General features: G+C 44.3%; 1 protein-coding gene across 1 annotated transcript in view; it reads right to left on the bottom strand.

The window, feature by feature from the left end:
• Window positions 1-23,377, bottom strand: part of ZMAT4 (zinc finger matrin-type 4) — a 335,488-nt gene that overhangs the window by 185,608 nt on the left and 126,503 nt on the right. The gene's annotated exons all lie outside the window — the stretch shown is intronic.

Genomic DNA, 23,377 nt, shown 5'->3' with positions numbered 1-23,377 from the left:
TACTCAGAGGCCCAAAACAGCATGTCTGGAAGGGAACTGGGAAAGCGTCTTCCTTTCACAGAAAGAGAAACAGGCACAGAGAGTCTGAGCGACTTTTCCTAGGTCACACAGTACATCGGTAGCTGTGATGATACTGGAAATCAGGGCTTAAAAGCTAAGAACCCGGGTGAATTATGCAGGAGAACAAATAGAAAAGATAAGAAACACATCCGTGTATAGGGAGACGCTGCAGCGTGAAGCAGCAGAAACACAATAAAACATCCACCTTCTGACGGTCCAGACATCAGGTGGGATGGGGGAGAGTTGGACTCACCTGGCTTGAGCTTCTAGAATACTCCAACCACAACAGCCTCGGGAACACGGGGAAGGAAAAAGGAAAGCCAGCACCAGGGGACATTGCTGGCTGAGGGCCTGAGTCCAAGAAAACATGTAAGGCCTGCTGGTAAAAATGAGGATGGCTCCCCAACCTTTGCTGGCCTCTGCAGAGAACCCACCGTGAAAACGCACAAAACAGGGGCTTCCCTGGTGGCGCAGTGGTTGAGAGTCCGCCTGCCGATGCAGGGGACACGGGTTCGTGCCCCGGTCCGGGAAGATCCCACATGCCGCGGAGCGGCTGGGCCCGTGAGCCATGGCCGCTGAGCCTGCGCGTCCGGAGCCTGTGCTCCGCGACGGGAGAGGCCACAACAGCGAGAGGCCTGCGTACTGCAAAAAAAAAAAAAACAAAAAACATGCCTGAAAACACACAGGACATAGAGGGAAGGACCCTGTTGATCATCTATACCCATATCAAGGAGCAAACTGCAGCCAGGAAATGGTGGGTATTTCCCCTCAACTTTGGATATTACCCAGAAACATTTGCTTTCCTGGCTTTGCTATGTTTATGTCTTTCAGCGGTAAGTTTTACCTGACAGCCTCAGAGTAGCATCCCATGATTCTCATTCATTCAGTAAATACTCACTGAGCACCAACTGTGAGGAAAGTACAGCACAAGCTCTGGGGACACATACAAAAAAGAGGCCTGATGCTTGCTTTAGAGGAACGCACAGTCAAGGTTGAGGAAAACAGTAAACACCAAAAGTGTCCAAAATTGCTGGGAGTATTTTACAAGTTCACAGCAAGTTTAAAAGTAAGAAGTAAAAAGATGCAGCTCACAAGAAGGACAGAGAGACTGGAGATCACAGCATGTACAAGGGAAAGATCACGAAGGGGTGGGTTTTGCATTCTAGAGGGACCCTCTCCAGCTGAGTGAGAGACAGGGAGAGTGAAGCAAACGGGACATGGAAACCAGAGAGGGAGCGATGGGAGAAAACGGAGGTCAGAGAGGGCCCCGCGATACAACAGGTGGGACTTCCTTAGGGATGGAAAGCGGGGGCTGAAAACACCAATGACTCCAGGGTGTCTGGCTTGGGGTCTTATTTGCCAAGACTGGAGAGACAGGGAATGGGTTTAGTTCCAACAGGACATAGCACCCATGGGACTTCCAGAGGGAGAGATCGGTAAAGCATTCAGATACAGGTCTAGAAGTGGAAGGAATGTGGGGAGATGGGGTGGTGATGGAGCCATGGCAGCGAATGGAAGATACAGAGAGAACGTTTAGAAAAAGAAGTGATGGGGGCCAAGGATGGGACTGCTAAGCGTGTGAGAAGTTAAGGATTTAATGGAAGCAAGCCATCAAAGGAGAATGAAAAGAAGCCAGAGATACAGGAGAAGGAAGCAACGTCATAGAATCCAAGGAAACTAAAGTTCTTAAAATAATATCATTGGTGTCATATGCTCAGATCAGATGAGAAAGGACTAAAAATCTCACTGACACTGGTCACTAGCAGGTCGGTCATTAGTAACCTTGACCAATATTTCATCAGGGCCATTGGCCAGGTGGGTGGGAAGTAAATAAGATGAGGAATCGTCATAAACGTGCTCAAGGAAAGTAAGTGAATTTGAGGGAGGTCTGATTATCCATCTCTATGTATAAACATAGAGATACAGATTTATCCAGGTATATCTCTGTATATAAATATAGATTATGGAAAATGACATAAAGTCTCTGCTCTGTAACTTTCAAACTATACGCTATTAAACAAGCTATTTAATCTATCTTATCCTCAGCTGCTTGTTTTTAATGAAAAGAGTAATAGTACCCACAAAAGAGTTACATGAAACAAGGCACGTGAAACATTCAGCTTAGAGTCTGGCTCATGGGATGCCCTGGGTGGCGCTAGTCATTAATATAAGTACCACGGTTGCTGCTCTAGCTGGGGCAATGAAGGTTCTGGCAAAAGAGCACTGAAAAAAGTAAAGCGAAGAGGTGCCCACTGGGGTTGAAAAGGAAAGGGTTAAGGTGTTGGAGATACGGATGCAGTAAAGACAAGGTATCCTATAGGAGTTAGGACTTGGAGAACTGGGGGAATATGAAGTTCCCCTATGTGATTAGAAGTTTCTATGTTGCATTTTAATACTTCAGAAAAGGTTAAGTGCCATGTAATAATGAAGGAATATGACTAAGGCAATGAGAAGACAAAGATCTTTCATTCGTTCCCAAGAAGTAAAAGCTTCCTGATAAATGACGATGTTGTTTGGGTAGCTGGGGCCACACCTTGAAACAAAGTCGAAACCTGGCTGCAAAGGAGCCTAGAGGAGGTCAGGATGCAGGATGGCTTGTTTCCAAGGATGTGAAAGTTGTTCTTGGCAGTGTCTGGACGGTAGACTCAGTGATCCAAGACCTCACAGCGTCAGACCATGGGCATCAGCTAAAGGAGAGCTGTAGGGTGACGTGTGTGGACAGAATGAGGCTGGAATTAGATGGTGGCAGGAAAGTGCCCACCAGGTGGGGAATTTTCAGTTAAGGGCAGGAGGTGAAGGGACATGGTCTGAGAAAAGTCTGGGTACAAAGGCTGTTGATTTACACCCACAGGTGGTACCATATCCCTTTAGGCACTACAGGCACCAGCCTCAGGGCCCAGGGGCTTCCCAGAACCTACAAAACATACTTTAAAAAAATTGGCTCCAAAATATGGAAAGCAAACTGCACAATTGCTATTGTTAAATGTTTAATTAAATGTACAAAAATGTATCATTATGTCAACTTCATTAATTGTTAAATTTAGCGCTCATAAAAATTTCACTAAATTTAGAAAACAATTTGTATGTTAGATTTGCCTGCTTTGCAAGAACCCCTGAGTAAGTACAACAGTTGTCAAGAAAGTGCAGTCAGTTGTAAATGAAATAACTTTCTCATAACCAAGTGATTTAAAAAATACGATTAGTATAATTCTTTCAAATTTTTATAATAAAAATGTATTTAATGGGGAACAAGGGTAGATGTTAATATATTTGATATAACACTTGAAAAGTTTCCAGGGTCCTAGGACAGGGATCCAGGAGAGTGAGGAATGATATAGGGAAAGGAGAGGTCAGGGCAAAGGAGGAACCTTAACCAGGAACAAGTAAGAATCTTCCAGTAATCTTGACACTTTCTCCAGCTCAGGGATTCTTAACCTATGTGTGCCTTGACACCTACAGACCCCTTCTCAAAATAATCTTTTTAAGTGCATAAAACAAAATGCACAAGATTACAGAATAACCCAACTGTAGTGAAATACAACCAACAAAATATTTCACGTTTTTGTAATAAAGAGAGGATGCTTTCAACATCAGTGATGTGATTTCAAAATATTGATGGTTTTTTATTGGTGTCAGGAATCGCTACTATTACTATGGTTTGTTGCTCACATGTATACTTGAAAGAAATACTAAATCTCAAGATGTCAGTGCACATAAAAATGTAATTTTTTTCTCATCAAATTTCACAAATCTCTAGAATTCTATCCACAGATTCCCTTGAAAGTTCATGACTCCATGGTTAAAAAATCATGCTGTAGCGCTTCCCTGGTGGTGCAGTGGTTGAGAGTCCGCCTGCCGATGCAGGGGACATGGGTTCGTGCCCCGGTCCCGGAAGATCCCACGTGCCGCGGAGCGGCTGGGCCCGTGAGCCATGGCCACTGAGCCTGCGCGTCCGGAGCCTGTGCTCCGCAACGGGAGAGGCCACAACAGTGAGAGGCCGGCGTACCACAAAAAAAATTAATTAATTAAAATAAAATAAATCATGCTGTAGCTTCTGTGCAGATAAAATGAACTGACTGGGGGGAAAGTTAAAGGAATGAGAAGCAGGGGCAGAAATTTCTAGCTGACTTACAGGGACATCACATTCAAAGGTGCTCCCCCATATTTTCAGTTCCTCTTTCTAAACTACTTCATACATTCTGGCAGAATCTACTTCTGTTGGTTTGGCGTGTCATCTCCTTTAGCAAAACCTCATTTGAACAGTACAGGACTCAAGGCTAGAAAACAATTTCACAAATGGGTAGGGGGATAATATAGAACAAAAAGTAAAAGTGAGTGAAGGCTAAATGACACACTATGAAATTCCGAAAGAGTTATGAATGTTTAGAAAAGACGGACATGATCATCAAACCTCACAGTAACTAAAGCTGTATCAACCAAATGGTGAAATCTCATTTTTATCTAACAAATTAGCAAAGATTGAAAGGGTTACTGACATCTAGTATTTGTGAGGATGAACTAAAATGGACACTTTCGTGCACTGAGAGTGGGAATACGCGTCAGTACAATCTTCCCGGCAGGCGACAGCCTTGGCCTTAGACTACATATCAAAAGGCTGTAACACAGAAATGCTGCTAGGAGGATATTAAGTAAACACTTGTACAAGTGGACCAAAATATAGTTAAAATTTTGATATAGCATAAATATCCATTCATAAGAAATTGATTAAATTTCAGAATATTCATTCAATATAACATTTAAAAGAAAGCATTAAAAATAAGATATATGTGTTGTGTTGCCGCCATAGGAATTTGACTAAACTATTTTATTACATAAAAAAGCAGGACACAGACATTATCCCATTTTTGCCCCCCAAATACATATATAACATAGTTAACATACAATTCATATGTAAATATTATATATAGCTTATATATGAATATTATGTATGCATATATACGGATGTATATATGTATACAGAAATGCAACTATCAAAATATTTTCTATATATACATATATTTCTAGGTGTATCAAAGTAAAGAAACCAGAAAGGATTTCTATCATACAGTTAAGGATGACATCTCTCAGGATGGGACTTTAGTTTGCAACTAAACTAAGTAAATAAATAAAACCATGTAGAAAACAAGAATCACTGTATCTCATTTTATAATCAGAAAGGGAAATAACACAGCTATTCCCATTTGGCAAAATGTAACAGTGGTTCCTGTGTCCTCCAAAGGCCTACTTCTTTAAAAGCAGCCTTTGAATAATTGATCTTTTTCTCTACTCAACAAGAATTCAAGGCTTTAAAACATTTGCTTAATTGGGTCGTTTCAGTTAACACCTGAAAGCAGTAATTTGTGATGACATCTGAACAGGGAGCTTCCTTCCTGAGTATTTCCTAATGGCCCCAAGATGTCAGGCAGACGCCCCAGACAGCTGATCCAAGGTTGCCCTGGCTGAGGGTCCCACTAAGCATTTCCTAAGGGTCAAGTAATCCACTTGCAAAGAAATGATGTTTTGCACTGACAGAGGTCTGGTTCAAACCCAAGTGTTACTTTCTTGTTCATTTATTCACTCACCACCCATGTGCTAAGTATCTTGGATATAAGGGCTTCCCTGGTGGCGCAGTGGTTGAGAGTCCACCTGCCGATGCAGGGGACACGGGCTCGTGCCCCGGTCCGGGAGGATCCCACATGCCGCGGAGCTCCTGGGCCCGTGAGCCATGGCTGCTGAGCCTGCGCATCCGGAGCCTGTGCTCCGCAACGGGAGAGGCCACAACAGTGAGAGGCCCGCGTACCGCCAAAAAAAAATTTTAAATAATAAAAGGAAATAACATACTCCCTGCCCTTCTGGACCTTACCATAGAGAGGGAAGTCCTTAGTAAAAAAAAAAAAGAAACACACACAGAAAGAAACCAAACGGAATGCAGAGGGGCCCCAGGTGATGGTGGTCTTCCAGGTGCAGGTACTTTCTGAGCTGGACCATGAGTGAGAAATGGGGTTCTTCAGGCAAAGAAGGGGGGGAACGGGCACTCATTTCTAGGAGGGTGACCAGCTTTAAAAAAAGAAAGAAGATGCATGGTAACCACTTCCAGGAACAAGGAGAATCTGACCTGACACTATCTTAGAGTTCCCTTGGGTCAACGCCAGGAGCTGAGTCCACAAGGGTGACGGGGTGGGATAATACGGTCTTGTTAAGGGACCCCTTGGAGACAATCTCCTACCTGGGCCCAGGCTCCCTGGCACTGCATGATTGGATGTCTCTTTTTCACAGGAAGCAGGAGGGGTTGGTGCACAGATTGCGTCTGCCAGCTCCATTTCTATATCGAAACACACCAAGGACTCTGGGTCCGTGGCGGGTAGAGATAGAAGGCAAGCCTACTGGAGACTGGGAGCTGGGAAGTGGTATGACGGTGAGGAGAGGCCAAGGGGCATGACCCCGCTGCAGACCCCCAGCTGGTTTAGTCATCAGGCTAAATGATGTTTCATTCCTTGTATGTTTCCATGAAATATCAGGGAGGCCCTGCTCATCAGTGTACCAAATGAGGTGAAAGAAATGTGAAAAAAAAAAAATGTATCCAGTGGTCCCTCATTTCTGTTCTAAGTGAAAAAACACATGCAGTCAGACCTGGTCACCTGGAGCACCTCTACTGAATGTAGTCACCGGGCTCCACCCAGCTGTAACTCACCAGTGTCCCTCCATGTGAGTGACTGAGCAAACCCACCTTGGATATAGTACCCCTGGCACAGTTCAAGAATTGCATCTTCAGGCTTCCCTGGTGGCTCACTGGTTGAGAGTCCGCCTGCCGATGCAGGGGACACGGGTTCGTGCCCTGGTCCAGGAAGATCCCACATGCCACGCAGAGGCTGGGCCCGTGAGCCACAACTACTGAGCCTGCGCGTCCGAAGCCTGTGCTCCGCAACGGGAGAGGCCACAACAGTGAGAGGCCAGCGTACCGCAAAAAAAAAAAAAAAAAAAAAAAGAATTGCATCTCCACAAAGGTAAACGGAATGGGGAATGAAGGGAGAGTGAAATCCTTTGGACGGACTTGCCCTTGGTATCTTACAATTCCTACCTAACTTCGAACTAAAATAATGATGGAGGCAAGCCCTAGTTAGGCAGCTAAATTAGGAGGGGCTACGGGTGCCCTGTTGAGAAGTTTAGGTTTTATCCTACAAGAAAATGCATCAAAGGTAGATAAAGAAGATGGGACAAGATCAGACCAAGACACAAGAAAGGCAATTCTTGTAACAAAATTTCTAGGCTGGATAGAAGCAAAGACAGACATAGAACAAGGGTAAGGAGGCAGAGGCATTAGGCCGAGTGGGAGTTGATGACGGCTTGATCTCATTCTGAAACAGCAGGAAGGGACCGAGATGGGGTGAGCAGGGTCAGACAGCGCAGAATCACAGGATCGGAATGTGCAGGTGAGTACGGCTAAATGTATTTCAATAGTTTGCAGCCTGAGAAAATGGAAGACGTTTGGTATCATTAAATCGTAAAAGGACATATAGGAGGGGAAGCAGGTTTCTGTGAGGAGAAAAGATAAGTCCATGAGGCATGCTTGCTCTAGACTGAAAACACCCAAAAGTCCACAATCTGAGAACATGGGGCTCTATTTTCAACATATAAAAGCAAACCGTAGGGCAGTAATGCAAGGAAGTGGTATATGAAAACATTTTCCCCACATTCACATAACTGCATTTCCCAGAATAGAGAGAGGTTTCTTCGTGTTTAAAATTTAGTTTTCTGAGCAAAACAAATGACTCAGGCATATCAGTCATTTGCACCTTAGTATAAATGAGCGTATAAGAGCTTTTCCCGAGCCCAGGCTTGGAGGAGAGTATCTGAGAGTCAAGCACAGTGGCCCTGGGAGGGAACAAAGGTGCAGAAGAAGAATTACAGGCAGCCTATCCCTTGCTACACACGGTGCCCAGAGCCAGAGCTGCCAGGCAACGCTCCTCCATTTCCAGCCAGAGAATGTTTACCCTACACCTGTAGGTCATCACAACCTCTGCTCCTCCACCTCATGTGCCAGAGGGGAAGAAAGCAAGGGGATATTTCATATTTTTTAGTGGCTATCATTCAACTTGCCCTCTTTAAGGAAACAGAAAATGGACAATTTGGTATTGTCTTATGGAATATTGAAATAGTAAAATGCAAAAAGATATTGTTCTATAGCTGATTTTATCCTCTACCATGACTTTGACAGTAACCAGCTAAGCCTCCCATACACAACACACTCCCATCTTCCTCCGCATGTCCTCTGAGGCCTCACTGTCTTTCCAGCAGTAGGTCTCCAGGCTCCTGCCCCAGCCCTCCCCTGCCGTCCCCTCCTCTCCTCCCCTCTCCCCACTCCTGGTTGGCATTACCTCCAAAATATCTCAATAGCTCCTCAAAATCAACATGTCTAAACAAATGGGTTTATGCAAATCTGGTCTTCCTCCAGAGTTTTCTCTCAGTAACAACTTCTGCATCTACTGCTATGTAACAAACCAAACCAAAACATAATGGCTTGAAACAACAACTATTGCCCTAGTCAGAGATTCCACAGGTGGGCAATTCGGGCAGGGCTCAGCCGAGCGGTTCTCCTTGTCTGAGCCAGGCTTGCCTGCTGTCCACGTTGGCAGTTGGCTGTTAGGCTGGGTCTCAGGTTTCTGGCAGCCTGCACTGGGATGCCCACACCTCCTTCTCCGTGCCCTCCCATCCTCCAGTCAGCTGGCCTAGATGGGTTGCCAGAATCCAAGTGCGTCACAAGTCTCGGGGCAGTGGACACGTGTGTTCCATGTCTCTACTTGCGATGCTTTTGCTACTACTCCACTACCAAAGCAAATTGCCTATTTTAGCCCCGGTTCCGGTTGGGAGAATGATGCCAAAGGGCGTGTATACAAGGAGGTGGAAACAAATTAGAACCCTAACTGCAATCAACCCTCCCATCACTGAAGACGTTAACTTTAAATTCTCTTGTATTATTCACTTCTGATCTCCACCTGCTCTGTCCCAGTCCAAACTCCCCTAAACCTCTACAACAGACTCCTGCCAGGGCCCCTTGCTCCCCTGTGAGGCCCTCTTCAACCTTTCTTCCACTTTGCAACAGACTGATTTTCAAAAGCCACATCTGATCATTTCCGCCTTATGGCTTAAAATCCATTGATGATTCTCATTCCACGTAAAGTAAAAAGAAAACTTTCGATAGATTTTAAATAGAGCCCTTGATCATACGTAGTAGGTTACACCTATTTTTCCGGTTTCATTATTACTCGTGCCCTTTCACTTGCACACGTATCGCAGTTGGGATGGGCTGGGATGGTCCATTACATCGTCAGCCTTCCCCTAAAAGCATCAGCGGTCTGGCTCCTACTTAGTGCCTGTCCTAGCCTCTTTTACCACCACACCTTGCGTTGTTCTGCCCTTGCCAGGCTCACCTTCTCTCCATCCCTCCCCAGATGTTCATAAATGTGATTCCTGCTCCCTGGAATGATCTTTCCCTTACCTCCTTACCTGTGAATACCTATGCACGCTTCAGATGTCACTTAGGAATCACTGCTCAGAGAGACCTTCTGCCAGCTCCCAGACAGGCCATCTCCCCTCATGAGCTCCCCTGGCACCAGGCCCACTCACCACGCATTCATCAGGGTTGCCATTTTCAGCCAAGGGCAGGGGGATCTTGTCTGGGTCTGGCTTTGCTCACCACTGACTATCTGGAATTGGCATTTATTACTGGATTATACAGATGAATAATTATTGCATTAGAAAATGAAAGAAATATTTCTAATGGTAAACAATTTATTTATGAATCAGTTTATTTATGAATAAATAAACTGATCCAGTTTATTTATGAATCATAATATTGGTTTCCAGAGAATATTTAAATCACATTTGATGAAGATCGGAAAGCAACAAGTGATCATTTAGTCCAGGAACGTTTAGTGACTTGTCCAAGATCTCTCAGCCTTTCTTGAAGTCCAAGTGAAATGCAGAAAGGACTATAGGTTTTCTCTTTTATTTCAACGTTTAGTGACTTGTCCAAGATCTCTCAGCCTTTCTTGAAGTCCAAGTGAAATGCAGAAAGGACTATAGGTTTTCTCTTTTATTTCTAAGTGACAAGGCTTCCACGGAGAAGCCTTGAAATCCCTTCCAAACTCAGATATTCTTTGGTTATGATTTAACTTTACTTTTGCCCTGATAGCGTTCTGTTTTTTTCTCTTTCTCTCCCCTTTCCTTCTCCTTTTTGCATCATTAGCCATGAAAGCAAATAACTACTGCCCAGGACAGTAATGTCACAATTCTCAAAAAAAAAAAAAAAAAAAAAAAAAAAAAGCCAAGTCTGTATGGAGTGAGGGAAGGACAGGAGAGACACACTCACAACTCTTTATTTCTTGGTGATGAGGAAATTTCAGGCCTTAATCCCATCTTGAATTTTTCCATTCTCCCTTACAGCAATGGATAGAAGGGTAATGAGAGATCAAACAAACTAATTTGTCAATTCTCAGATGTGACATCATGACCATTCATTTCTGGGATTGCTAATGCCAACCAGTGACCTTCTAGGATTATGTACAGCTGTGATGAGGAAATTTAATAAGAAAAGGTCAACCAACACTCAGTGTAGAAAGGAAACAGACTTTTTTCTTTTACAATAAAATATCAAAAATTTTTAAAAACCAACATTGTGTCTTACAATACATATTCAGTGCTTATAGCCCAAACTATAATGACTATTTAAATTATACAGAGGACAATATTTGCTGAGTTCTTGAGTATCTGAAGCCATAGACATTCCTTGAAAGGTCAGCTGTAAAACCCAGTTAATAACTTAGAAGAAAAAAATGGCCTTTTCCATCAGGAATTTACAATAAAAATCATCTCCTTTTCTACACAATTTTTCTTTTAACTATACTTGGCAAAAAGACAAAGCTAATAGAGGAATTATAAATAACTACAGGGCTATTTGGCTATACAATGTCACAGATCAAGAGGAACAATCCCTTTTGCAAGTAGGAAATAGTCCTACACCATTCGCTCACATGTGCTTCCAGACAGAGTTTCGATGGAGTTTCAAGAATGACGTGCTTAAACGGCTGCATTTTTAATATTAAAGTCGCTGTGCCATGACTGAATAATGCCACCCATGAACAGGAGGAAAGGGAATACGGTACAACCAACCACACCACGCATGTGACCGAGGGGTGTGCTTGCTGTCACTGCGGCTGTTCCAAACATCTCAGCTCTCTCCTGCTTAGACTCAACGATGGGGATTGGATAGCAGCCAAGTCAGGACAAGATTAAAGTGTTCCTCCAAGCAAAGATCTGATGTGCAAATACCAACACCATATTTTTCACTCTTTGAATTAGTTTAGGTTCCTTCGAACAAGAATGCTACTGGACACTGCAATATTTCCTCTCAGTTTGTCTAGTTCCTTGGCCATCACTTAGGGCTTCTACAGAAAATGTACCTCTCAGCAGCGTTTAGTTCTGGATACAGACCACTAAGTCATTCTAACCAGTCTGTATGTGTTTCTCCCCCTACCAAATGTAGCAGCAGAAAGACACTCAGCATCATCTGGGCTATTAGAAAGGAGAAGAAGGTAACAGGCGTAGAGCATCTCTCCCCCACCAGGCTCTGGGGGGCTCCCTACTTCACGTTTACATTATCACATGCATTCTTCTCAGTAGTCCTGGAACATATGGGTTGTTGGCAGCATTTCTCAGATGAGGAAGCCAAGTCTTAGAAAAATTAAAAAACTTGACCATGGTCACCCAGCTAGCAGAAGGCCGGGTTCAATGCCAGGGAAGTTCCCAAAGCCTGTGACTTTTCCTTTATATTACACTGAATCAGGTGGCACTCCAGCATCTAAAACCTCAGATTTTCTGTAGGTCTGTAAGGCCATCAACCCTTAGTAGGGACCTGGCGGAGAAAAGAACGTGACTGGGATGCCCCACCAAACACTGCTCCAGCCCACGGCAGGCTCTGAGTGGAAGATTTCCTTGAGTCACTCCCATAAAGAACGTTCTACGGGAACCTAGCACTAACGATGTCAACGATATATGAAATGGTTGAGCCAGGAGTGAAAGCGTGTTCTTAAAAATAAAGAAAGTCAATGCATCAAAGCCTGCCACCGGGAAGTGGGAGAATGAGAAAGAATTAGATGACCTGCCCCAAACCTTCTTTATCTCATTTGTAAAACAGGCATAGTAAATGCTCACGTTGAGAAAATGTTCTGAGACTGACATAAGCTCACATGTGCAGAGCTCCCAGCTCAGTCTGTGATATGGGGCACGTGCATGAGTGAGGTTTGCTGGATCCAAGTCCAAAAAGCCATTTACTGCAAATTAGTAGAACTCAGCACATCATCCCTATTTTCAAAATGTATTTTGCAAGGCTTTCTGGTATTTATCAGGAGACATTCATCATTGTCTCAGCATGACCTGCAGCAAATCTAGGTCACATGAAGTTAAAATGTATCTTGTATTCCAATGTCACAACCCCTTGTCCGGTTCTAAGGCAAGAAGAAAAATATACATATATTCCTAAATGAACACATCAACCTAAACAGAGCCAAACGGTTGCACGACAGAACGTAGTGAAGGAAACAGACTTCTTTGTTCTGCAAGAATAATATTCTGGGCATGAGGAATGCCCAGAGGTGACAAAGGAGAAACAGAACGGGCACTGGGGGTCATGTAACAGGGTGACAGCAGGCGTGATTTATGACACGGCTGCACGAGGGTACAGACTTACGGGGCTTTGTAGGACAAAGCAGGGAAGGGAGGCAAGATGCCCTTACACCCCTCCCTGCAGCCAGGGAAGAGATGAAGATGAATGGACCCAGACACAGAAGGAAAGAAATCTGATTAAACATGAGTGATAAAATTTTCAGGATAGAGTTGGGATTTCAGAGAAAAACAAACTGCTGTTTTGTGAGATTCCAGAATGTTAACCAAGGAAATCTACCTATCAGGGGAAAAAATAATTGAGACAGGGAAGATATGTTTGCGATACAGACACCTAAAAAGAGGAAACAGCAGAAAGGGAGGAGAGAGCTGCAGATCCCAGCTGTCACGCACCAGCGAGTCACCTGTGCCTGGAGGTGCCTGGAGGCTCCTGTGTACCCATGCTACCTACCCCGAAAAAAGCCAACATAGAAACTAACATTTCAGAGCTGAAATCAGCTGGAGAGAGACTATCACAGGTCAAACAGCTCCTTGGCAATCTGTGGTCACCAGAATTCTTGTATTCAAACTACCCTAAACAAAAATATCTTGATTCATTTTCAAGGGCCCAAGTGGTGTGCAAAGTGAGAAGACACACACTAGGGAATTTGATCCATACCCTTCCAAGTCTTTTTTTTTTTTTTTTTACATCTTTATTGCAGTATAATTGCTTTACAATGGTGTGTTAGTTTCTGCTTTATAACAAAGTGAATCAGTTAAACATATACATATGTTCCCATATCTCTTCCCTCTTGTGTCTCCCTCCCTCCCACCCTCCCTATCCCACCCCTCTAGGTGGTCACAAAGCACGGAGCTGATCTCCCTGTGCTATGCGGCTGCTTCTCACTAGCTATCGGTTTTACGTTTGGTAGTGTATATATGGCCATGCCACTCTATCGCTTTGTCACAGCTCACCCTTCCCCCTCCCCATATCCTCAAGTCCATTCTCTAGTAGGTCTGTGTCTTTATTCCCGTCTTACCCCTAGGTTCTTCATGACATTTTTTTCCCCTTAAATTCCTTAAGGTCACCCAGGAGGCATTATCGATCTCTTCACCCCTGAGGCAGCACCAGATTGTCCTCCAGAGAAGGACTTCCTGACTATCAGGTCCCGTTTGTCTTGTGGCTGAAGGGGGTTGGGATCTGGGAAGGACATCTACCTCTGTGAGCCGCACACCAACTCCTGCTCACACAGCCTTGATTTCTGATAAAACAGGATCTAGCCTCCAAAAGCAGACAGGGGAAGGCAGGCAATGCCTAGCAGCAGAGGTGTCCACTGAGAGGGCAGTAGGGTTTGCCAAGGGGAAGGATGGAGTCAGGACGTGTAGATGGTTATCAGAAGCAACTTATGTCGGGACCAGCTTGTGCTATGAGAGCACGCCCTCCAAGGACCTGCCTCTCCCTTTCTTTATTTTTTCCTATTTGAATTTGACCCCCATGGGACCAAGAACCTGGTCAAGATTCTTGTGGGAACTGTCCATAACCCTCAGGTTTTCTTGAACAAAGCCAATTTCACAAAATATTCTTTTAACAAGGCCACTTTGATAGGTATATAACTAAACTATGATTTCATGGAAATGTTCTAGAAGACTTTCTCTACAATTGATCATTTTTTTATTAAGACTATTGTTTAAAGTCTTAATTGTTTTCAAGAAAAAACAATGGGGCAATAGCTTATTATGAAGATACGAACAATCATTTATGGAACCCCTCTGTGTGAGGTGCTAAGGTACAAAGGTGAGTACGCAAAACCCACGCACTCAAGAAGTCTAAAATCGTGCTCTCTGGGTCCTACCGTCTCTGCCTTTTAAACAAAGGAAGAATGGGATGGACGCCCTGGGAATCACTGGACCCAGGTCCCGCGACCACACCTAAACTGTTCCCACCTTTTAAATAATCCCGTCCTCCTGCTAGAGGCGTATTATCTAACTACTGCCAATTTCCGTGTCCCCTCTGGACGCCTGCAATAACTTCCTGCTGGTCTCCTTCATTCAGGGTACCGGGGTTCTGGTAACTGTCCTCTCCCCAGCCTCTCCCTTGGTGACTGTCTTGAACTCACTCAACGCACTGTCCTGCCTTTGGATATCAGCACACCAGCAGGGCACCTCTAGCCCACGCCTCTCTGGGCTCCACCCCCTGGGCTGGCCCCTGGGGGTCCTCACCCTCCATCAGAGAGGTAGAAAGACTTGATTAGGAAGAAGCTCTGAGGACAAAGCCCCACCCCCACCCCGTCCCTCTCCTTTGTTGCGCCATACCCCTTGGCTGGGGGCAAATTCACCTCTACGCCACTTGAGCCCTGCTCTGCCTGGAGCAACATGGACAAAGGGTTTCGTCAGGTTCTTCCCTGCTTCTCAGACCTTTCTGCTCTCTGGGTCACAACCTCAAGGTTATTGTGGCGGGGTGGGGGTGGGGGTACGGTGGGAGCGGCAACCATCCAGTGGGGTAAGTTCTAAACTTGGAAGTCATTCAGAGACCACCTTCTCTTTCATATCCATTATCCACTTCATCCATTTTTACCTACTTCATTGTCCCTCAGATCTATTTATTGCTCATTTTTCTCCACTGCCGTCACCCTCATCCAAGGCCATACTCTTTCAGTTGATAAAAGCAATGTTCACATACTGAGGTATGGGGCAGTCATTCTGGCTTCCGGCTTAATTTGATGGCCCGTTTGTGGCTATCACACCTACTTTATACATCTGCTTTAGTTATTAAAGCGTGAACTGACCAGAAGTAAAGAATGTCCATGTTAAAAATAAAGATGAAAGGCCCCCCTTCCTGGGACACCAATGCCCACGCTCCTTCCATGATAAGACCCCCTTCCCAGGCGCCAAGGCCATACTGACTCGCTGTGTGCGTGCTAATCTGGTGTTTTGAAAACCTAAAGGAATGTATCCCTGACTTGTTTGATGTTCTTTGTTCTGACAAGACATAAAACTGTGCTGAAAACCATGCTTCTCCAGAGCAGTTTCTCAGAGTAATCTAAGAAGCTGTCTTCTGGGCTATAGCCCTCAGTTTGGCTCAAATAAAACTCTTCTCTACTCCTATGATAGACTGTTTATGGATGATTTACATGGACACAGGAAACAATTGAAAGTCTGATACTTGACAGTTCAAAGTAGACGAGACTCTTCTTTCCATCAATCCATTCTCTGCACCTCACCGCACGGCTTCCAGCCATGCTGGCTTTCTTATTATTCCTTAAACGCTGTGATGTCTCTGACTGCAGAAGCTTTGCATATGCTGTTCCATGTGCCTGGAATTCTCCTGTCTCCCTTCACTGCTCTGACTAATCCTTACTCAGAGAAGACCTCTCTGATGCCAAAGACCTTGTGATTTTCCCATTCTCTACTTTTCCACTACGTTCCTTCATTTAGATATCTGTATGACTTTTTACATTAGCGTCCATTTCCCACACTATCCTGTAAACACTGTAAACAGAAACTGTATCTGTTTCATTTGCTATTAAATTCTCCGTAATTAACACAGCACCTGACTCTTGGTAGGCAGCCAATGAATATGAAATATTAAGTAAATGAAGAATATATAGTAATTCGGAGCTCAGATGCGAGAGCTAAACTGTACTGTGTTTGAACCTTGGCTGTATCACTTACAAGGTGTACGATTTTGGATGAGATACTTGACCAAAGCTTCAGCTTTCACATCTTTTTAAGATGGAGGCAATGAAGAGTCCTACTTGCACTTGTAAGGTTCAAATGAAATAAATACCAAGTATTTAGTAAAGGGCCTGACACATAAAAAGGGCTTAATAAGTCATCTGCTAAGGAGAGGATATATCCAAGGATAACAATATAATAATGGGATCACAGAGTACAGGAGGAGGCCACAAGGCTCACAGTAATCAAACACACATGACACTATCTCCACCTTAAAAAAATTACTTTCATAGCTGTCATTTTGGGGAATTCTTTCCTCTCCTCTGAATCAGATTCTAGATGGAAGTAATAACTATGATATATATATTTTTAGTATAAATGAGCTTCAGTACCAGAGTCCCAAGCTACAGATCTTGTCGCTGGCCTAGGAAGTTATATGCAGCTTAAGTGCCATACTAGACATTCACATCTGTTTTTTCATTTAAATTATCATCTGTGTGTTTGTTTAACAAAAGTGTTATTCCCCTGTTGGGTACAGTTTGGAGAGGAACTACTAGGTTTTTCAGGACATATCATTGATCTGTAGTGACAAGAAAAAATATTCTACATCAGGGCTGTCTCAGAAAACTCAGGAGTCCTGGTTACCATAAATTCAGTTTGGTGGGAAGATGGCAGAAGAAACAAACCATCCTCATTGTTTCCACAGTGTGGCAGACTTCAAACTGATTCTTACAACATAACCTGTTCATAAATTTCAATCTATCCTATTGAAAGAAACAAAACAAAATAGCAACAAAGTTCCCGGTTCAGGGGTTGGGAACGGTACCCTACAACCTTCAACCTGCTGGGCCCTAAACAAAATGAAACTCTGGAAATGAACAGAAGACAAGACAGCTTTAGAGTCTGGGATGTTCCAAAGGGATCATTCCTATGAGTAGGGAGAGGGATGACAACTCACCTCCTCCTTCACCAGAATCATCCACTTCACACAGGGGTGGGCAAACATTTCCTGTGTGGCGGCCAGAGAGTAAATATTGCAGGCTTTGTGGGACAGAGAGTCCTCCACTGCAACTATTCAATTCCGCTGTGTGATGTGAAGAGAGCTCTAGCCAGTATGGAGAGGATTGAGTATGGCTGTGTTCCAATAAGGCTTTATTTATGAGCATTCATTTTTGAACTCCATGTAATTTTCATGTCACGATGTATTATTCTTCTTCTGATTTTTTCCAAACATTTAAAAACGTAAAAACCATTCTTCACTTGCAGACCTTACAAAATAAGTAGTGGCTGCATTTGGCCGGTGGCTATGTTCTGACCCCTGGCTTAAGACACATAAATAAATATTAAGTCACACCTATGGATTTCCTAATTGCTCATCGAGTCTTCCAGATGTGAACAGCAGGCCTGCCCCTAACTGGAAGATAGAAGGTCGTATATTGTACTGCAGAGATGAAAGAATGGAACTAATAGACAAATACGTTTTTTAAATCCCATGAAGGAACATTTTACACACACTTTACGGTTTATTACACAGCTTCGCAAACGGGAAGCTTCTAAACAAGCAGGGCAGTGCTTGTAATCCCTGATTATAAAACCATGGCAGTGAAGGTTTAGAAAGCTCAAAGCAATGCTGTAAAACTAATAGGTTGCTGAGCCAGGGAAAGAATCCCCACTTCTAGCTCTAAATGTGCAACTGGAAGCCAAGACACAGCACCCTCAAGTATATGCACCCCTCTTTGAGAATTCCCCACGAATTCAGCAGCAGACCAGTCGAGAAAATGGAAAACGTTGACAAAGTAAATGTCAATATTATGCACAGTGTGGGTCTGTACCTTTGTCTACCATCCAATCTCCACTTTTGTCTCTACTGCTGTGCTGGGAGGATACTGTCCCCCCAAATTCAGGTCCACCTCAGACATGTGGCCTTATTTGGAAATAGGGTCTTTTCAGATGTAATTACGATGATGTCACACTGGATTATAATGAGTGCTAAAGCTAATGACTGGGGTCTTTTTTCGAAGAGGAGAGGACACCCAGAGATACACACAGGGAAGAAAGCAGACTGGTGTGACTCGGCTACAAGTCAGGGAACACCAAGCGCTCTCAGCATCCACCAGCAGCTAGGAGAGAAGCGTGGACCTGACTTTCAATCAGAGCCTCCAGAGGGAGGTCCTGCCTACACCTTGACTTCAGATTTGTAGCCTCCAGAACTGTGAGAGAATCAATTTCTACTGTTGTGAGACAAGCAGTTTGTGGCCATTTGTTACAGCAGTCCGAGGAGATGAACACAGCCACCCACTAGCACTTTGTATCTAGAAATACCTTTGACTATTGTTTCCCTGAAGACATCACTCATGTCGAGGCCACACTCAGAAGAGGCCTTTCTCCACCTTCTTCATTAGTATCATCCACATCCCACCCTTCAAGAATCAGCTCAGGGTCACTTTCTCCAGGAAACACTGTCCTGCCCCGTCCTGCCAGGAGAGATCAGGGACCCCTCCCCTGTGCCCAGATGGTAGTGAGAAAAGAAATTTTCACATATTGAGGTATGGGAAAGTCATTCTGGCTTATACAGCAGTTAACGTGAATTTTATGCTAAATAAAACAGCCTGTTTGTGGCCTATCAAACCTACACCGTACATCTGCTTTTTTTTTTTTTTTTAAGATGTTGGGCGTAGGAGTTTATTAATTAATTTATTTATTTTTGCTGTGTTGGGTCTTCGTTTCTGTGCGAGGGCTTTCTCTAGTTGTGGCAAGCGGGGGCCACTCTTCATCGCGGTGCACGGGCCTCTCACTGTCGCAGCCTCTCTTGTTGTGGAGCACAGGCTCCAGACGCGCAGGCTCAGTAGTTGTGGCTCACGGGCCGAATTACTCCGCGGCATGTGGATACTCCCAGACCAGGGCTCGAACTCGTGTCCCCTGCATTAGCAGGCAGATTCTCAACCACTGCGCCACCAGGGAAGCCTCATCTGCTTTAATTATTAAAGAAAAGGGCACAGCGACCAAAAGTAAAGAATGTCCATGTTAAAAATAAAGATGAAATGTCTCCCTTCCTGGGACACCAGTGCTTGTGCTCCTTCAATGATAAGACCCCCTTCCCAGGCGCCAAGGCCATACTGACTCACTGTGTTATGTGGTGGTGGGTTTTCTTCTTCTGTGTTTTTTTTTTTTTTCTGAAACCTTGACGGAAGGTATCCTGATCTGTTTGATGATCTTAGTTCTGACATGACATAAAACTGTGCTGAGGGCTTCCCTGGTGGCGCAGTGGTTGAGAGTCCTCCTGCCGATGCAGGGGACACCGGTTCGTGCCCCGGTCCGGGAAGATCCCACATGCCGCGGAGCGGCTGGGCCCGTGAGCCATGGCCGTTGAGCCTGCGCGTCCGAAGCCTGTGCTCCGCAATGGGACAGGCCACAACAGTGAGAGGCCCGCGTACCGAAGGAAAAAAAAAAGTGCTATTTCCCAAGCAGACAATTTTTTTTTTCAAAGCATGTGACCCATGAGTGAGAAGATAATAAAAAGGGCCATTGGTAGAAAACCGAGGCTCTCGGTGGACTAGATAATCTTTAAAGTCCTTTTTGGCTCTAATGCCCGTGGGATTCCTGAACATTTCTCTAAGACAATCAACTCTAACAATTTATTTCGCATTTAATTTTACTCCGTGGCCTCAAGGGGAAAATGTCCTGCTCTAAAATTTCAGGGAAAAAACACAGAATACCCAAATGAGGATTCTAAAGAGTAAAGCAGGGAATTTAAAATGCTGGAAAGGCCAGAAGACAGAAATGAATTTAAGTTTTTAAAAAGCAACGACAACAAAAGGTCAAATGACCTGGAATAGAAATGGCAATGGCCCTGGGAAAAACAACAGGCACTTCTGTTCATCTGTAGGAAAATTCCGAGTTACTGTGTATTCCCAGGCTGCCATTACCCATCAATTTTAGGGATCACTGTAGGCCCAAGATTCATGTGTGGTCAGGGTTTGGAAAATCAACAACAAGTTTTCTATTTTCAGAAACACTCCTTTTGTTGGATATTCAGGGCAGGCATAAAAGTGTTCTCTATCAAGTAACACTAGGATGCAAACCACAGACCCTGGGAGCAGGGTAGGTGGGAGAATGGGCAAGACTGGAGAGGCAAGTGGACCAAAGTATTACATTCTCCCAAGATCACAGGTGCTGGTAGAGAGAGGATCAGTAATAACAGTGCCTGCAGAGGGACTTCCCTGGTGGTCCAGTGGTTAAGAGTCCGCCTTCCAATGCAGGGGACGTGGGTTTCGACCCCTGGTCGGGTAACTAGGATCCCTCATGCCGCGGGGCAACTAAGCCCACGCGCTGCAACTAGAGAGCTCACGTGCCACAACTAGAGAGAAGCCCGTGCACCGCAAGCACAACTAAGACCCGACGCAGCCAAATAAATAAATAAAAAATAATAATAATGCCTGCAGAAAGCACTTTGAAAACGAAGCGCTATATAAACGGGTTAGTTCAGTTGAGTCTTAGGATGAATCTGTACTTTAGAGATTCTTACCCTCATCCCCATTTTACCACCCTGTGGAAATAAACAACCACCAAACGGGGACAAGAAAGGCTATTTATGTAGAGCTTGCCGTAGCAAGACAGCCAGCCAACATCACCTGCATTTGGAGGAGACTCAAAGGCAAGCAGAGAAGTGGAGAGGAGCTTCATAATGGAAAAGGGGTGGGTTTCACCCGTGCCCTGATTGGAGGCTGTTGGCCTGGGGAAACTGCAGGTGGGCCACCTAGAATGGGACAGCCTATGCGATTGGTTAGGGGTACATATTTTCTGGTTGGTCCTAAGTTGGAAACAGGGACAGAAAGTAGGGAAGCTGTCAGCTATTCATCAGGCCTGGCCATTCGAGGCCTATTGTTACAGGGCTATTTTTTGATTTCCTGGATTGTCACTAGAGAGGTGGTCTGACTTCCTACAAGTCTGACTCACAGCAGGCAGGCTTCTGGGCCAGTTACTGGATATCAATGGGTTGGTTTTCTGGACTGGTTGCTGCAGGTTGTGGGTCAAAGTTCTACTTTTAGATATGTTCTGGCCATTGTCGATTTGTGTATTTAGTCTTTCAACCCTTAGGTGTGAGTCTGTACCAGAGAAAATCGGCCCAAATAGTTACCAACATCAACTCTCAGGGTCCTGGAGAGGGGCTGGGGTTACCTTCCACACAGCATCCAATGCATCAAGACGCCTAATGGAAATGATCTATGCCTCCTGTGAAATGTCCATACAGCCTATTAAGGCGTCAACCATCTCTTTTAAAAAGAAAGATCATTATGTTGCTTTTCCTACTTACTAATTTGCTTCCAGACAATGATTAACACGTCATAGAAAATGATTCAGTCAACAAATCACTGGTAGAGCTAAGTTTTCAAAATCCAGGAAAAAGTTCTCAAAGGGGCCTTTGGTAAAATACCCTTGCAAACACTTCTTTCTGTAAAATCTGAACCTCTTCCCCTCTATCAACTGACCCCAAGGAGTCTGGCAGAACCGGAGCCTGAGTGGGGTGAAACATGGATCTGACCAGAGCAGCAAAGATCGTGTCCTCAAGGTCACAGCTGGAGTCACAGTGCCCCTTTCTGTTTGCTTGTGAAGGGGAGCAGAAATAACCCCTCCCCAAAATAAGCCACTTTGGCATATTGATTTTTTTAATGAAGCTACTTAAGAAACAGCAAGGTCCAAGAAGGATACTCTGACCATCCTTTGTACCCCTGAAAGCAGGAAATAAATCTCCCATGTAAAAGACAGGAGGAGACAGACATCCGTATCACCAAAGATACAGAATTCAGGGGAGGAGAAGCCTGTATAAACCAACCTTGTTATTCCTTCACTAATTTGCTACCCCAAGCCCAAAAGCCTTTGTCGTGTCAATTACTCACAAATGTATTGCTTTGCTTCTTTGTCTAAAAAGCATAAAAGTTGCCTGTTTTGGTCACCTCCTTGAGTCTCCTATCTTTGGGGCTCCCCCATGTATGAAAGGAAATTTGTTCTTCTGTTCATGTGTTTTATGTCATTTTAATTATTAGACCAGCCAAGGAACCTAGAAAGGAAAGGTTTTCCTCCCCTACACCTGACGGATTACTCGCTAGGAGCTCAGATATAAGTGCAACATTCATGATTAGAGTTTGAGTGGATAGAAAATAATCTGTGTTCAAAGAGCTAACTGTCAAATGTCCGTGAATTCTATTGTTTCTGACTCTCAGGATTAGACGCTAAATGGCTATTGAATAAAGGGATACATCACTGAATAATTTCAAGAGGAAATAAAAAACCTAATTCTGTTCTCTCTGTTAATAGACAGCTAGCTGATGGAGGGCGGGTCTCCAACGTGGTTACAGGATTCTGAGATCACACAAAAGCTGACTTAGGCCAACTTTCCTGTGTCTTAATAGGTTCTTTGGCTAGGGATGCACCCAAGAAAACACCTGTCCTCCCCTCACTCTCATGTCTCCATCTGGTACCACCCATCCAAGCCCAAAGACCCCAGCTCACATGCCAAACCTGCAGTAACACCTTCCCTGGTCGGATGGTCCTGGCATGACTCACCCGCCATTTGTCTCCATGGGGCTTTGTACAAATGTTAACAAACACCTACACTGTGGCATCAGAGCTATTTTTTATACAATGTTAACCTCTCTCATTATATTTAAGTCTCTTTAAAGCCACAGGTCTGTGGCTTATGTGTCTCTGTTTCCTCAGTGGGCAGTAAAGAAAAGTCCACAGCACCCAGATGAGTCTGTACGTGAGCACCTCATTCTGCGATGCTGACACACACAGGCTTAGAATCTGTGACCCTGCCAGCTCTGCTGCTTGCTGCCTTTGGTCACATGCAGTTACCTTTCTCTCTCTGTTTCTTCTGTGACAACAAACAAGTACAGTTTTTGTCCAGTCTCTTTGATGATCATGTATTAATTTTTAATAAGACTGGCATCGATATGGCAGCAGAAGGAAAACAGATTCACAAGCA

This window comes from Phocoena phocoena, chromosome 21 (assembly GCF_963924675.1).
Source record: "Phocoena phocoena chromosome 21, mPhoPho1.1, whole genome shotgun sequence".
In the NCBI taxonomy this organism is placed as follows: Eukaryota; Metazoa; Chordata; class Mammalia; order Artiodactyla; family Phocoenidae; genus Phocoena; species Phocoena phocoena.
The sequence above is the reverse complement of the archived record's forward strand: the minus strand, read 5'-3'. Positions and strand labels throughout refer to the sequence as shown.